Here is a 16,742-nt window from a genome sequence, read left to right as displayed (position 1 = left end):
TTGCACCTTAAACCTATGTCCCCGAGTAATTGACTTTTCCACCCTGGAAAAATCTTCCGAATATCCACTCTGTCACTATCCACTCATGATTTTGTAAACTTCTATCAGGTCACCCCAACTAACCCTTTTGGACACTATGGGCAATTTAGCATGGCCAATCCACCTAACCTGCACATCTTTGGACTGTGGGAGGCAACCGGAGGAAACCCACGCAGACACGGGGAGGACGTGCAGACTCCGCACAGACAGTGACCGAAGACGGGAATCGAGCCTGGGAACCTGGAGCTATGAAGCAACTGTGCGAACTACTGTACTACCGTGCCACTCTTTATGGGGTGCATGAAAATTCACTGTAGTCTGGAAGTAAGCTAACCATGGATATGCTTGGTAGCAGGGCAGCACGGTAGCATTGTGGATAGCGCAATTGCTTCACAGCTCCAGGGTCCCAGGTTCGATTCCGGCTTGGGTCACTGTCTGTGCGGAGTCTGCACATTCTCCCCGTGTGTGTGTGGGTTTCCTCCAGGTGCTCCGGTTTCCTCCCACAGTCACAAAGATGTGCAGGTTAGGTGGATTGGCCATGATAAATTGCCCTCAGTGTCCAAAATTGCCCTTAGTGTTGAGTGGGGTTATGGGGATAGGGTGGAGGTGTTGACCTTGGGTAGGGTGCTCTTTCCAAGAGCCAATGCAGACTCGATGGGCCGAATGGCCTCCTTCTGCACTGTAAATTCAATGTAAAAGAGACGTGAAGGCCAGTTGGGAATCTGGGAAATAGGGAATAACTTTCCAGAAGGGAAATTACATTTAAATGCAATACAAACAATAAACTGCATTATCTACTACACGACATATATTATTAGAAAAAAAAACTCATGTGAGAGTAATTTTCAAACTGAGATCTCAAAGTTTGCTCCTGTGGTTTATGATGTCATAGGAACCTTTGGATGACATTATTGCTTTTTAATCATTCCCAGTATCCCTTACTCTCTTTGTTTTATGTTCTTGCTGATCATCTGACAATATTATTCTGCAAAGAAGGAATCAAAGTAAGCTTTCTCAAAGTACAGTCAGTATCATTTAATTTCTGCTTTGGTATCGATTTCATCTGATTCAGAAGAAAGTATATATTGTGGAAAATTTATAAATGGCAGAAAAGTGAATATAAGACTTATAATTAAATCTATTGCAGGGTAATTTAATGCCTGCCCCAGTCAAGAAACTTTGCTATCATAGTTTATGATATCATGTGAACCCCTGGAGCCTAATTACTCAGTCCAGACAATGATGTTACCGATATATTATACAGTGTACAAAACTTTAAAAAATGATTTTAAAATATTTATACAAGTTCAGCAGAAATTAATATATCATAATTTGCACATAACATCAATTACAAACACAACCTGTGAAACGTTACAGCAAATTTACAGTATCACAAGGACATAAAAGTCATCAAATAGTCCAACTCTCCATAATATGGTAAACGTTCACAAGTGCTTCCAAGTAAAATTTGACTGCATTTTCCTGGGGAAGATAGATTAACGCAATTAAGTTTCCTTCGAGCTATAATTTCCAATAGAGTTTTGTCCTGATACTATCAGTTATGTAGGTCACAGTATGTCTGAAAGATGACACAGTTTGCATTTCAGTTTGATCACATCAAAGTTGATGCTAATTTGGCGAAGAATTGCTTACCAAATGTGCAAGTGGGTTGTCAAAACCGCTGAATAACTCTGGATAAAATGACAACAAAAATACAGCTCCTTAAAAATGTTAAGAGTTTGGTCTGACTCAACTCCAAGATATTTTTCTGCCCTTTCCTTTCTCCGACTTCCATCTATCCCCAATGAGTGGGCAAAGCGCCAATCTCCCCGATCAGTACCACCCTACAAATTACTGCACTAAGACAGGGGCAAATGTTATCCCTGGCATGTTTCTTTTTGTTCTTTGTGATATTCCTTCAATCTTTGTGGAAAAAATGCTTCAGCTCCTTGGAGCTTCCCCATAACTGTTTTGTTGATATAAGGAATTCAGGACAAGGGTGTAAATCAACATCATCATACTTGCCTGAAAGGCTGAGGGCTGGATTCTCCGATTCTTCGCCCCCATCCACACACCGATCCTCTACCCGGTGGGAGGCTAGCAGCTGTGCAGTGTGATGCTCCTGTTTTACATGCAGATACGGCCGCAGAATGGCCAGGTCCGTAGCCACGCATGCACACGGTGGCAGTCTGCGGTGGCCACGTTGTGCAACATGTGCCAAAACCTGCCCTCTATAACCCCCCTTGCCACCCCTGGACCAACTCCCACCAGTCCCCCCAGCCCCCGCCGAAGCCCTTCCTGCCAGCTAAAAATGGCTGCCCCAGACCGTGGAGGTGCTGGACACAGTCCGCAGCCGCCACGCGAGGTCTCCAAAAGTTCTGAGGACACGCGCCCAATGCTGTCGGGGACTCTGCCCATCAGGGGCAAAGCATCGGGGGAGGGCCTCAAGTGACGTCCTGAGGCTGTCCAAACGACTTGTGCGTACTCCACGAGCATGCTGTTTTTTGAGGGTGCGGACCATCACAAAAACAGCGCCGCCACTGATTCCAGCGTAAACATGGATTCTCCAGCAAATCGCCAAACGCAATTTCGGCATTGTATGTTAGTTTGTAGCTGCTGTTGAGTAAAGAGTGAAGAGTTCTGCTCCTTGATGTGCTAACAATTGCACACAGAAACACAAAATGGTACAAAAGAGGCTTTATTACCATGAGATGTTATTCCCTCAACTGCAGCTATAGAATGGCAGCTCAGGAGAGCTTATGAATATTTATACTGCTCCCTGTGGGCGGAGCTAGCCGGCAGGGGCCTACCGGCAAACCTGTAATAGCAGGTACTATTGTACATCCCCTAATAGAGGCACACACATACATATACAGTGGTGGATCCCCACATTCACCCCTTGTTAAGAATGAGTCTGGCGGGGGTGACGTGAAACGTGAAAGCAGTGATTTATTTACAGAGGGGGGGAAAAAAAATCAGGTGTCCATCTTGCAACCCGGTACCCGTCATAGATCGAGTCTAACCGGCGGTCTGACGGTGCGTTGAGAGCGACGCAGCAGTGGTGGCGACGTCTGCACAGGTGGTGTCAGCGTCGACAGCATCGGTGGTGGCGGTGTTGGTGCTGGCCAGTGGCTGGACGACTCCGGGAGCGTGCCAAAATCTTCCATGTCCTCTAGTATGGGCAGGGGAACAAGAGATGGACCTGGTGGGGTTGATGATCGGGGCGCCGGGGAAAAGGAGGGTGGCGCGTGGGTGGGGAGGTGTGTGGGCGTGGGATCGGCACCCGAGGGAGCCAGGTCCCTGAGCAAGACTGTATCCTGGCGGCCCTCGGGGAACTCCAAGTAGGCATATTGGGGGTTCGCGTGGAGCAGGCATACCCTGTCCACCAGAGGGTCCACCTTGTGGAGTCTGACATGCCTATGAAGTAGGACGGGCCCTGGAGCTGCGAGCCAAGTTGGGAGCGACACCCGACTTGGATGTAGACTTCCGAGGGAAGGCAAAAACATGTTCATGGGGTGTTTTGTTAGTCGCGGTTCACAGCAGTGACCGAATGGAGTGGTGTGCATCAGGGAGGACCTGCTGCCAGCGAGCGGCTGGGATGTTCCTGGACCGTAGGGCCAGCTGGACGGCTCTCCATACCGTCCCGTTCTCCCTTTCTATCTGACCGTTTCCCCAGGGGTTGTAGCTGGTCGTCCTGCTGGAGGCGATACCCCTGCTGAGCAGGAACTGACGCAGCTCATCGCTCATGAATGAGGATCCCCTGTCACTGTGGATGTAGTCGGGTAAACCGAACAGAGCGAATATGGAATCGAGGGCCTTGATGACGGTGGCAGACGTCATATCCGGGCATGGGATGGCAAAGGGGAACCTAGAGAATTCATCGACCATACTAAGGATGTAGGTGTTGCGGTCGGTGGAGGGGAGGGGCCCTTTGAAATCCACGCTGAGGCGTTCAAAGGGGCGGGACGCTTTCACCAGGCGTGCACGGTCTGGCCGGTAGAAGTGTGGCTTGCACTCAGCACAGACCTGGCAGTCCCTGGTGACTGTCCGTATTTCCTCGACGGAGTAGGGCAGATTGCGGGCTTTGACCAGATGGTACAACCGAGTGACCCCCGGATGGCAAAGGCTCTCATGCAAGGCACGGAGCTGGTTCACTTGTGCGCTGGCACATGTACCTCGGGAGAGGGCATCTGGGGGCTCGTTGAGCTTGCCGGGGCGATACAAGATCTCGTAATTATAGGTGGAGAGCTCGATTCTCCACCCCAAGATTTTGTCGTTTTTAATCTTGCCCCGCTGCATGTTGTTAAACAAGAAGGCTACCGACCGTTGGTCAGTGAGGAGGGTGAACCTCCTGCTGGCCAGGTAATGCCTCCAGTGCCGCACCGCCTCAACGATAGCCTGGGCCTCCTGTTTAGCACACTGGGCTAAATCGCTGGCTTTGAAAGCAGACCAAGCAGGCCAGCAGCGAGGTTCGATTCCTGTAACAGCCTCCCCGAACAGGCGCCGGAATGTGGCGACTAGGGGCTTTTCACAGTAACCTCATTGAAGTCTACGCGTGACAATAAGCGATTTTCATTTCATTTCATTTAATTTTTCAATTTCGGAGGCATGAAGGGTGCGGGAAAAGAATGCCACAGGTCTGCCTGCCTGTTTAGAGTGGCGGCAAGGGCGACATACGAAGCGTCGCTCTCTACTTGGAAGGGCAGTGTCCTCATCTATTGCGTGCATACCGGCCTTGGCTATGTCTGAGCGAATACGGGCGAAGGCCTGTTGTTCCTCAGCCGTGAGGGGAAATTGCGTGGACTAGATCAGTGGGCGGGCCTTGTCCGCGTATTGTGGGACCCACTGGGCGTAGTAAGAAAAGAACCCTAAGCATCATTTGAGAGCCTTGGGGCAGTGGGGGAGGGGAAGCTGCATGAGGGGGCGCATGCGGTCGGGATCGGACCCAGTAGTCCGTTTTGGACTACCTCGCCGAGGTTTGCTAAGCGGTCTGTGCTGAATACACACTTCTCCTTGTTATAAGTGAGATTGAGGAGAGATGCGGTGTGGAGAAATTTGGCAAGGTTGGCGTCATGGTCCTGCTGGTCGTGGCCGCAGATGGTGACGTTATCTAAGTACAGAAGCGCGGCCCGCAGTCCATACCGATCAACCATTCGGTCCATTTCTCGTTGAAAGACCGAGACCCCATTAGTGACGCCAAAGGGAACCCTAAGGAATTGATAGAGGCGACCGTCCGCCTCGAAGGCAGTGTAGGGACGGTCTGATTTACGAATGGGGAGCTGGTGGTAGGCGGATTTCAGGTCAATTGTTGAGAAGACCTGGAACTATGCAATCTGATTGACCATATCAGATATGCGAGGGAGGGGGTACGCGTCGAGCTGTGTGTACCGGTTGATGGTCTGGCTGTAGTCCACGACCATCCTGTGTTTCTCCCCAGTTTTAACCACTGCCACTTGGGCTCTCCAGGAACTGTTGCTGGCCTCGATAATATCCTCCCGAAGCAGCCGCTGGACTTCGGACCTGATAAAGGTCTTGTCCTGGGTGCTGTACCGTCTGCTCCTGGTGGCTACGGGTTTGCAATCTGCAGTCAGATTGGCAAAGAGGGAGGGAGGGTCAACCTTGAGGGTCGTGAGGCCGCAAATAGTGAGTTGGGGTTGGGGTCCGCCGAATTTGAGGGTGAGGCTCTGGAGATTACATTGGAAGTTCAGGCCCAGTAAAAGTGTCGCTCAGAGGTTGGGGAGAATGTACAGGCAGAAACGGCTGAATTCAACGCCCTGTACGGTGAGTTTGACCAGACAGAAGACCCGGATCGGTACAGAGTGGGATCCGGAGGCCAGGGAGATCGCTGGTTGGCGGGATGGACCGCGAGGGAGAAGTGCCTTACCATGTCTGGATGGATGAAGCTATCGGTGCTCCCGGAGTCAAGTAGGCAGTAGGTCGCGTGGCCGTTGATGAGTACCGTCGTTGAAGCGGTAGCCAGGTTGCGAGGACGAGATTGGTCGAGCGTCATGGAGGCGAGTAGCGGACGATCGCCCGAAGAGTCTGAAGTTTCCGATGAGTAGCAGCAGCGACCCAGGTCCCGTGGTCCAGTCCCGAGGGGAGGACAAAATGGCGGTGTCCGAAGTACCTGCGGGGAAGAAGATAGCGGCGCCCATGCAGCTCACATTGTGGGGCCGAGGCCAGATGGCGGCGACCATGGAGCGCATGTTGGGGGGGAGCAAGATGGCGGCGACCATGGAGCGCATGTTGGGGGGGGCGGGGCAAGATGGCGGCGACCTTGGAGCGCATGTTGCGGCGGCGGGGCAAGATGGTGGCCACTGATCGCACGTGGAGTCGGGGTAGGAAGGTGGCGTGCCCATGGTGTACACATTGCGGGGGCGGCGTAAGATGGCGGCACTCACTGATCGCATGTGGACCCGGGAGCTGCGGACAGCGGGGCCCATTGTGCGATCGGCTGGGGAGAGGGGGAGAGGTCGGGCGTGATAGAGGCAACAGCGCAGGCCTGACACACAGCTGCAAAGTGGCCTTTCTTGCCACAAGATTTGCAGGTCGCGGCGCGGGCCGGGCAGCGCTGGCGGGGGTGCTTCTGCTGGCCGCAGAAGTAGCAGCGGGGACCCCCAGGATGAGCGGTGTGGTGAGTATCGCAGGCAAACTGCGCGGGAGCGGCTCCTGTCGGGGGGGGGTCGGTTGCAGGGTCCACGAGGGGTAGGATGGGTGGGCCGCGCGGTAGGATGTATGGGCGGGGTAGGATTGCACGTTATGGGAAGCGGCTGTCATAGAGAGCGCTAAAATCTTTGTCGCCGCTAGACCGAGTGCGGCCCCTTCCAGCAGTCGTTGCCGGATGGGGTCCGATGCAATACACGTCACAAGGGCACCTCGCATGAGGAGATTCGAATGTTCCATAGCCGAGACGGCCTGGCACTCGCAGTCCCGTACTGGAGGGATGAGGGCACGCCAGAAGTCCTCAATCGACTCGCCCGGTTGCTGGACGCAAATGGAGAGTACATGCCTCGCAAACAGAGTGTTCATCAACTGGACATAATTTTCTTTGAGCAGTTCCATAGCATGGGCGTAGGTTGGCGCGGCCTGTATCAGAGGGAATACACTGGAGCTCAACCTTGAGTAAAGTAGTTGCACTTTCTGAGCTTCCGATGGTGAAGGGTCCGCTGAGGTGATGTAGGCCTCGAAGACAGCCAGCCAGTGGTTAAAGTCTTTCCTGGCGTTCGGCGACTGTGGATCCAGCTGCAGGCGGTCGAGTTTAATTCTGATGTCCTTGATGTGGGAAATCTCACGGTAATAAATTGATGCGCTAACAATTGCACACAGAAACACGGAATGGTACAAAAGAGGCTTTATTACCGTGAGATGTTATTCCCTCAACTGCAGCTGTAGAATGGCAGCTCAGGAGAGCTTATGAATATTTATACTGCTCCCTGTGGGCGGAGCTAGCCGGCAGGGGCTTACCGGCAAACCTGTAATAGCAGGTACTATTGTACATCCCCTAATAGAGGCACACACATATATATACACTGGTGGATCACCATACTCCTTTCCCAAGACACCTTTATTTTCCTTGAACACACGATGTACAAAACTCTATCACTGCACAACACCAGCAAATGTCACCTGCAACCCCTTTACATATCTGTCAATTATTGGACATTTAATATCAATGAGAAATCTAATTGGAATGTCTCTTAACCCATTCCTTAACATCGCAGAATCGCACCCAGGGACACATTTGCCAGCTCCAAAGAAAGAGGATTATATCTGGAAATAGGAACACAATATTAATGAGGACAGGGATTTTCAAGCACCAATCATTTTAACTTTCCAAATATTGACTGGAAATACTATAGTTCGAGTACTATAGATGGGTCAGTTTTTGTGCAGTGTGTGCAGGAGGGTTTTCTGACACAGTATGTAGACAGGCCAACAAGGGGCGAGGCCACATTGGATTTGGTACTGGGTAATGAACCCGACCAGGTGTTAGATTTAGATGTAGGTGAGCACTTTGGTGATAGTGATCACAACTCGGTTATGTTTACTTTAGCAATGGGCAGGGATAGGTATATACCGCAAGGCAAGAATTATAGCTGGGGGAAAGGCCATTATGATGCTATTCGGCAAGATTTAGGAGGTATAGGATGGGGAAGGAAACTGCAGGGGATGGGTACAATCGAAATGTGGAGCTTTTTCAAGGAACAGCTACTGCGTGTCCTTGATAAGTATGTACCTGTCAGGCAGGGAGGAAGTTGTCGAGCAAGGGAGCCGTGGTTTACTAAGGAAGTTGAAGCACTTGTCAAGAGGAAGAAGAAGGCTTATGTTAGGATGAGACATGAAGGCTCAGTTAGGGCACTTGAGAGTTACAAGTTAGCCAGGAAGGACCTAAAGGGAGAGTTAAGAAGAGCGAGGAGAGGACACGAAAAGTCGTTGGCGGATAGGATCAAGGAAAACCCTAAGGCTTTCTATAGGTATATCAGGAACAAAAGAATGACTCGAGTAAGATTAGGGCCAATCAAGGATAGTAGTGGAAAGTTGTGTGTGGAATCAGAGGAGATAGGGGAAGCATTAAATGGATATTTTTCGTCAGTGTTTACACTGGAGAAAGACAATGTTGTCGAGGAGAACACTCAGGTTCAGTCGACCAGGCTAGATGGAATTGAGGTTCAAAAGGAGGAGGTGTTAGCAATTTTAGAAAATGTCAAAATAGATAAGTCCCCTGGGCCAGATGGGATTTATCCTAGGATTCTCTGGGAAGCCAGGGAGGAGATTGCAGAGCCTTTGTCCTTGATCTTTATGTCGTCTTTGTCGACAGGAATAGTGCCGGAAGACTGGAGGATAGCAAATATTGTCCCCTTGTTCAAGAAGGGGAGTAGAGACAACCCTGGTAATTATAGACCTGTGAGCCTTACTTCGGTTGTGGGTAAAATGTTGGAAAAGGTTATAAGAGATAGGGTTTATAATCATCTTGAAAAGAACAAGTTGATTAGCGATACTCAACACGGTTTTGTGAAGGGTAGGTCATGTCTCACAAACCTTATTGAGTTTTTTGAGAAGGTGACCAAACAGGTGGATCAGGGTAAAGCTGTTGATGTGGTGTATATGGATTTCAGTAAGGCGTTTGATAAGGTTCCCCACAGTAGGCTATTGCAGAAAATAAGGAAGTATGGAATTGAAGGTGATTTAGCGGTTTGGATCAGTAATTGGCTAGCTGAAAGAAGACGGAGGGTGGTGGTTGATGGCAAATGTTCATCCTGGAGTTCAGTTACTAGTGGTGTACCGCAAGGATCTGTTTTGGGGCCACTGCTGTTTGTCATTTTTATAAATGACCTGGAAGAGGGTGTAGAAGGATGGGTTAGTAAATTTGCAGATGACACGAAGGTCGGTGGAGTTGTGGATAGTGCTGAAGGATGTTATAGGATACAGAGGGACATAGATAAGCTGCAGAGCTGGGCTGAGAGGTGGCAGATGGAGTTTAATGCGGAAAAGTGTGAGGTGGTTCACTTTGGAAGGAGTAACAGGAATGCAGAGTACTGGGCTAATGGCAAGATTCTTGGTAGTGTAGATGAACAGAGAGATCTCGGCATCCAGGTACATAAATCCCTGAAAGTTGCCACCCAGGTTAATAGGGCTGTTAAGAAGGCATATGGTGTGCTAGCCTTTATAAGCAGGGGGATTGAGTTTCGGAACCACAAGGTCATGCTGCAGCTGTACATAACTCTGGTGCGGCCACACCTGGAGTACTGCGTGCAGTTCTGGTCACCACATTATAGGAAGGATGTGGAAGCTTTGGAAAGGGTTCAGAGGAGATTTACTAGGATGTTGCCTGGTATGGAGGGAAGGTCTTACGAGGAAAGGCTCAGGGAATTGAGGTTGTTTTCGTTAGAGAGGAGAAGGCTGAGAGGTGACTTAATAGAGACATATAAGATAGTCAGAGGGTTAGATAGGGTGGACAGTGAGAGTCTTTTTCCTCAGATGGTGATGACCAACACGAGGGGACATAGCTTTAAATTGAGGGGTGAGAGATATAGGACAGATGTCAGAGGCAGTTTCTTTACTCAGAGAGTAGTAGGGGTGTGGAACGCCCTGCCTGCAATAGTAGTAGACTCGCCAACTTTAAGGGCATTTAAGTGGTCACTGGATAGACATATGGATGAAAATGGAATAGTGTAGGTCAGATAGGCTTCAGATGGTTTCACAGGTCGGCGCAACATCAAGGGCCGAAGGGCCCGTACTGCGCTGTAGTGTTCTATGTTCTATGTTCTATGTTCATGTTGTTGTTATTTTTATAAATTTTGTGTACCAAATTCATTTTTCCCAATAAAGTGGCAATTTAGTGGCCAATCCACCTACCCTGCACATCTTTGGGTTTTAGGGGCGAAACCCACGCGAACACGGGGAAAATGTGCAAAATCCACACAGACAGTGACCCAGAGCCGGGATCGAACATGGGGCATCTCCGCCGTGAGGCAGCAATGATAACCACTGCTCCACCGTGCTGCCCTTAGCACCAAACATAAGATATGAAATGGAAGTGGCTAAGAATCAAAATTTGCAACACAGTAACCTCCCGCCATTCGTGATTGTTACATTTCCGCTAATTCTCCTAAAGGACAAAATTGCAAACAGTGAACATAGTTTATAATGGGCAGTGAATCAGACAGCCATTCAACATTTGCCTTTTTAGAAGAGAGCCAGTGGATTAGAACTTAAGAACATAAGAACTAGGAGCAGGAGTAGGCCATCTGGCCCCTCGAGCCTGCTCCGCCATTCAATGAGATCATGGCTGATCTTTTGTGGACTCAGCTCCACTTTCCGGCCCGAACACCATAACCCTTAATCCCTTTATTCTTCAAAAAACTATCTATCTTTACCTTAAAAACATTTAATGAAGGAGCCTCAATTGCTTCACTGGGCAAGGAATTCCATAGATTCACACCACTTTGGGTGAAGAAGTTCCTCCCAAACTCAGTCCTAAATCTACTTCCCCTTATTTTGAGGCTATGTCCCCTAGTTCTGCTTAGACATAGACGTGATCTATTTGGATTTCCAGAAGACCTTTGACAAGGTCCAGTACAGGGGGATGCTAAATAAGATAAGAGCCCATGGTGTAAGGAGCAAGGTATTAACATAGAATGAGGCTTGGCTGACAGGCAGAAGGTCAAGAGTGGGGATAAAGGGGTCTTTTCAGGATGGCAGTGGTGACTGATGGTGTTCCACAGGGGTCAGTGTTGGGACCGCAGCTATTCATGATGCACATTAACAATCTGGAAGAAGGGACTGAGAGCATTGTTGGTAGATTTGCAGAGGATATAAAGATATATAGAATGATAGGCAATGTTGAGGAAGCAGGAAGGCGACACGAGGATTTGGACAGGCTCGGAGAGTGGGCAAAGATGTGGCAGCTGGAATGCAATGTGGAAAAATGTGAGGTTATGCACTTTGGTATTAAGAATAGAGGCATAGGTTATTTTCTGAATGGAGAAAGGCTTCAGAAAGCTGATGCAGAAAGGTTCTGAGGAGTCTTAGTTCAGGTTCAGCTGGCAGTTAGCAAGGCAACTGCAATGTTAGCATTCATTTCGAGAGGGCTAGAATACAAGACCAGGGATGTACTGCTGAGGCTTTTCAAGGCTCTGGTCAGACTCCATTTGGAATATTGTGAGCAGGTTTGGTCCCAGTACCTAGGGAAGGATGTGTTGGTCTTGGAGAGTGTCCAGAGGAGGTTCACAAGAATGATCCCAGGAATGAAGGGCTTGTCTTATGAGGAGCAGTAAAAGACTCTGTGTGGAGTTAAGAAGGATGAAACTTACAGAACACTGAGAGGCCTAGATAGAATGGATGTTGAGAAGATGTTCCCACTAGGAGGAGAGATTAGTACCCGAGTGCACAGCCTCAGACAGATGGGACGATCCTTTAAAACAGAGATGAGGAGGAATCTCTTCAGCCAGAGGGTGCTGAATCTGTGGAACTCTTTGCCGCAGAAAGCTGTAGAGGCCAAGTCACTGAGTGTCTTTAAGACAGAGATAGATAGGTTCTTGATTAATAGGGGGATCAGGGGTTTATGGGGAGAAGGCAGAGAATGGGAATGAGAAAATTGAGCAGAGCAGACTTGTTGGGCCAAATGGTCTGATTCTGCTCCTATATCTTATGGTCTTATGGTCACTTGTTCATGGCATTTTACAGATCTAAGCACCTGAACCCCCAAATATATTTGGACATCCACTGTACCTATCCTCTTTCCATTTCAAATGTACTCTGTTCTATCTCTTTTTGGTCCAAAATTGATAACGTCACACTTGCTTACATTGACTTCCATCTGCCACAATTTTGTCCATTCACCTAGTCTGTCAATATCGCTTTAAATTTTATGCTATCATTTAGACTCTCTACAATGCCACCTAACTTTGTATCATCAGCAAATTTGGATATATGACTTTCTATGCCATCGTTCAAGTCATTAATGAATTGAGGCCTCTATACAGACCCCTATGGTACACCACCAATCACATCCTGCCAATTAGAGTATTTACCTATTAACTCTAATCCCTGTCCCCTGCCATTCACATGTTTCTCAATAATTTGCCCTCAACTCAATTGGCTTCCACCTGAGTTAACAACCTCTTGTGTGGGACTTTATCAAAAGCCTTCAGGAAGTCCACATGAATAACATTGACATCCCCTATCTACTACCTTTGTCACCTCTTCAGAAAAATTCAGTAAGATTAGTCAGGCATGACCTTCCCTTCATGAATCCATACTGGCTCTCGCTGATCGACCTAAGCTTTCCCGAGGTATTCAGTTACCCCATCCCTGATTATAGATTGCAGCAATTTCCCCAGCACAGATGCTAGGCTAATCAGTCTCTAATTCCCTTGTTTCCCCCTTTCACTCTTAAAAAGTGGAGTGACATGCACAGTTTACCAATTTAGAGGGACTATGCACAGTGGTTAGAATTGTTACTTCACAGCACCAGAGTTCCAGGTTCAATTCCCGGTTTGGGTCACTGTCTGAGGCTTGGGTAGGGTGCTCTTTCCAAGGGCAGGTGCAGACTCAATAGGCTGAATGGCCTCGTTCTCCACTGTAAATTCTATGACTCTAAACACTTAAGCTGCACTTACTCAGCCAACCCCAGTTTTGTGAGGGCCACAAAGAATCCAGCACAAGTTGAAAGATAGAAAGAAATAACATTTATTTACAATAACATATATAAGCAGCAGCCCTTTTACCTCTCCTCTCAAGTTGGTTCCAAACTGGCCAGCTTGAGTTATACAGGGAATCTGCTAATGATTTCTCCGCCCCCCCCCCCCTCATTGGGGAAGCTCATACTCCCAAAGGATTGTGGGATTGTCATTAGTCCCCAGCCATTGGTAAGCAGGCCGGTTATAACACCCTCCCCCACCCCCCAAAGTCCAAGGAATCCACCGAAAATGCTGGCGAAGGAGGGCGTCGGACTCATTTTGCCACAGGCCGGACACCATCTGTACGAGGCGCTGGATCAGGCAGTGTGCAATGAGACAAAGAACGGCACTTCCGTGATGAACGCCGTAACGGTTGTACATCCACGGCCCATGGGACCGAGGATTCCGCCTCTGAGGCGTCCTATGTCTCCATCTCGGAGTCTGCTGCCTCCGTCATCTCGGCGTCGCTATCTCCACGCGGTTCTGCCACAACCTGCACAGGCTTTGAGTGTGGCATCAGAGGAAGATTGTGAGGAATACTTTCCACTGTGTCTGGTCTCTGTGGCTGTAGAAATGAGCTCCAGAGGCGGGGAATCTTTGGAAGGGATAGTCTTCTGTACCAAACATGGTCTTCATGTTTGCGCTGGAGACAACCCTGGGCTTGCACCTGGTAAGAGATAGGGCCCGTTTGGCGAAAGATTACGCCAGGGACCCACTGGGCACCACCAGCAAAATTCCAAACGCACGCTGGGTCACCGGGCGCAAACTGCTGAATCGGCCGGTGTCGAGAAAAACTATGTCCCTGCCCTTCTTGTGTGCGGCGTACATTTGCGCCAATGTCCGGAAAAACCATGCTAAGGCGGATGCAAAGTCTCCGGCCCATTAGGAGTTCTGCGGGAGCTACCCCAGTCACTGCATGGGGGGTGGTCCAATATGAAAACAAAAATGAGCCAGTCTTGTGTCAATCGACCCGGAAGACTGCTTCTTTAGGCCTCGTTTGAATGTCTGCACTGCGCGCTCCGCCAACCCATTTGAAGCGGGTGGTATGGGACGGTGCGGATATGGTGTATGCCGTTCACCTTCATGAACCTCGCAAACTCCTCACTTGCGAACGGAGTGCCGTTGTCCGTAACCAGCACCTCGGGAAGGCCATGCGCACTGAAAGACAAATGCATCTTCTCGATTGTTGCGCAGGATGTTGTGCCTGTCATCTTATGCACCTCTAACCATTTAGACTGGGCATCGATTAGTAGAAGGAACATGGATCCTTGAGAAGGGCCGGCGAAATCCGCATGCAAACGCGCCCAAGGCCGCCCTGGCCATTCCCAGTGATGTAGGGGTGCGGCCGGCGGAAGCTTCTGATGCTCCTGGCAAATGGAGCAGTTTTGGGCCACCTTCTCAATGTCAGTGTCGAGGCCTGGCCACCAGAGACATTTTCATTTTGGTCACACCCAGGTGCCCATTCTGCAAGTCTCTTAGTATCAGCTCCTGTCCTTTTTCCTGGACAATCACACGTGTCCCCCACAAGAGGATACCGTCTTCCACGCTAAATTTTGACAGCTTGGAGGAAAATGCCCGCAACTCGCCTGGGAGCTGTCTATGCTGCCCACCATACAGGACTATGTGCCGAACCTTTGACAGGACTGGCTCCGTCTGGGTCCACTCATGGATCTGTGATGCCATGACAAGCAAGGTGTCCATAAAATTTAGGGTTGTCGGTCGTGGGGGTCGACATGGGGCCGGTCGATAAAGGCAATCGGCTCAGTGCGTCGGCATTCGCTATCTGGGTTCCTGGTTTGTGCTCCAGAGAATACTCGTAGGCAGCGAGCAACAAAGCCCAGCGCTGGATCTGTGCAGAAGCAATGGGCGGTACTGGCTTATCCTCTCGGAAAAGTCCCAGCACAGGCTTATGATCAGTCACGATAGTGAAGTGGCGGCCATACACGTACTGGTGGAAACGTTTCACCGCCAAGACCACTGCCAGGCCCCCCTCCTCGATCTGTGCGTCCCTCTTTCCACTGCAGTCAATGTGCGGGAGGCGAAAGCTATCTGCCGCTCGGCCCCGTTCTCCATCTTGTCGGCCCAAATACCATACGGGGATGCATCAAATGTGATGAGCAAAGGCTTTCCAGGATCATACTGGGCAAGTAACCCAGATGACGACAATTGTTCTTTTACACGCCGGAAAGCGGTTTCTTGCGGCTGACCCCAAACCCAGGTGTGATTCTTCTTTAGCAGAAGGTGCAATGGAGCCAGCGTAGTTCCCAGATTGGGGAGGAACTTAGTAATAGTTTACGAGGCCGAGAAAAGAACGACGATGTGAAGTGTCTGTCGGGGCGGGGGCCTGTAGAATTGCGCGCACCTTCTCTGCGACGGGGTGCAAAACTTTGCGGTCCACCCGATAACCCAGGTAGACTACTTCCTTCGCCAGAAAGACGCACTTTGTGCAATGTAAACGGACTCCAGCCTGGAAAAACATTTAAGATCAGCCTCCAAATTTTCCAAATGTTCTTGCTCCAACGTCCCTGTGATCAAAATATCATCTAAGTAGACAGCGACACGTGGTAAACCTCTCAAACTGCCCTCCATGACGCGTTGAGAAATAGCGCAGGCAGAGGATACCCAAAAGGGCAAACGTGTATATTCATCCAGGCCCTGGTGTGTATTAATCATTACATATGGACGGGAGGCAGGGTCCAGCTCCAACTGTAGATGGACATGACTCATATCTAATTTTGTGAACGAGAATCCTGCTTCGCGTTGAGATCCTCTATGCGAGGCATTGGGTATCGGTTGAGCCTGGAAGCCGTATTCACTGTAAGTTTATAGTTGCCGCACAAGCGAACTGTGGCATCTGGCTTCATTACAGGTACAATTGGTGCTGCCCAGTCAGCGAAACGGATGGGCCTGATAATACCCAAAGTCTCCAAGTGAGTGTGCTCCCCTTCTACCTTCTCAAGCAAGGCGTAAGGCACTGGGCGTGCCCGGTCAACCTCGTCTCAGTCAACCCTCCAGAAACTGTTTGGAGGATGTGCTGCCACTGCAGCTGCAAATGGCGCAACCAGTCCCGACCCAACAGGCTGGGCCCTTGGACACGCACCACGATAAGTGGGAAACGCCCCTCCTCGCATCCATAAACAACAGGGGTCATCGTAGTTCTTGCAATGCCCAATGGTTCCCGCATGTAGGTGGCCAACCTGGCCTGTGTGTCGGTTAATGTAAGGGTCTGTATACCCTGCTTGATGAGGACGAATGTCTTCCGGGCGATCACGGAGACCGCTGCCCCAGTGTCCAACTCCATCACCGGATGACCCGTACTGTCATCTTAATGGGGGCCACACAGGGAGCTGCCACACAATGCAGCTGCAGGCAGTCGCCCTCAGTCTCCATGTCCTCGGGAGTAGTCGCCGCAGGTTCATCCACATGAAAGGTACGGCCTCTGGGCTGGCCCCAGTTTCGGTCCGAACGACGGTGCCTCTGGTGCCCCCAGGACCGGCGTCCGCGACGGGGTCGGCGCCTACA

Source organism: Scyliorhinus canicula, chromosome 8 (assembly GCF_902713615.1).
Source record: "Scyliorhinus canicula chromosome 8, sScyCan1.1, whole genome shotgun sequence".
In the NCBI taxonomy this organism is placed as follows: Eukaryota; Metazoa; Chordata; class Chondrichthyes; order Carcharhiniformes; family Scyliorhinidae; genus Scyliorhinus; species Scyliorhinus canicula.
Note: the sequence above shows the minus strand (reverse complement) of the source record.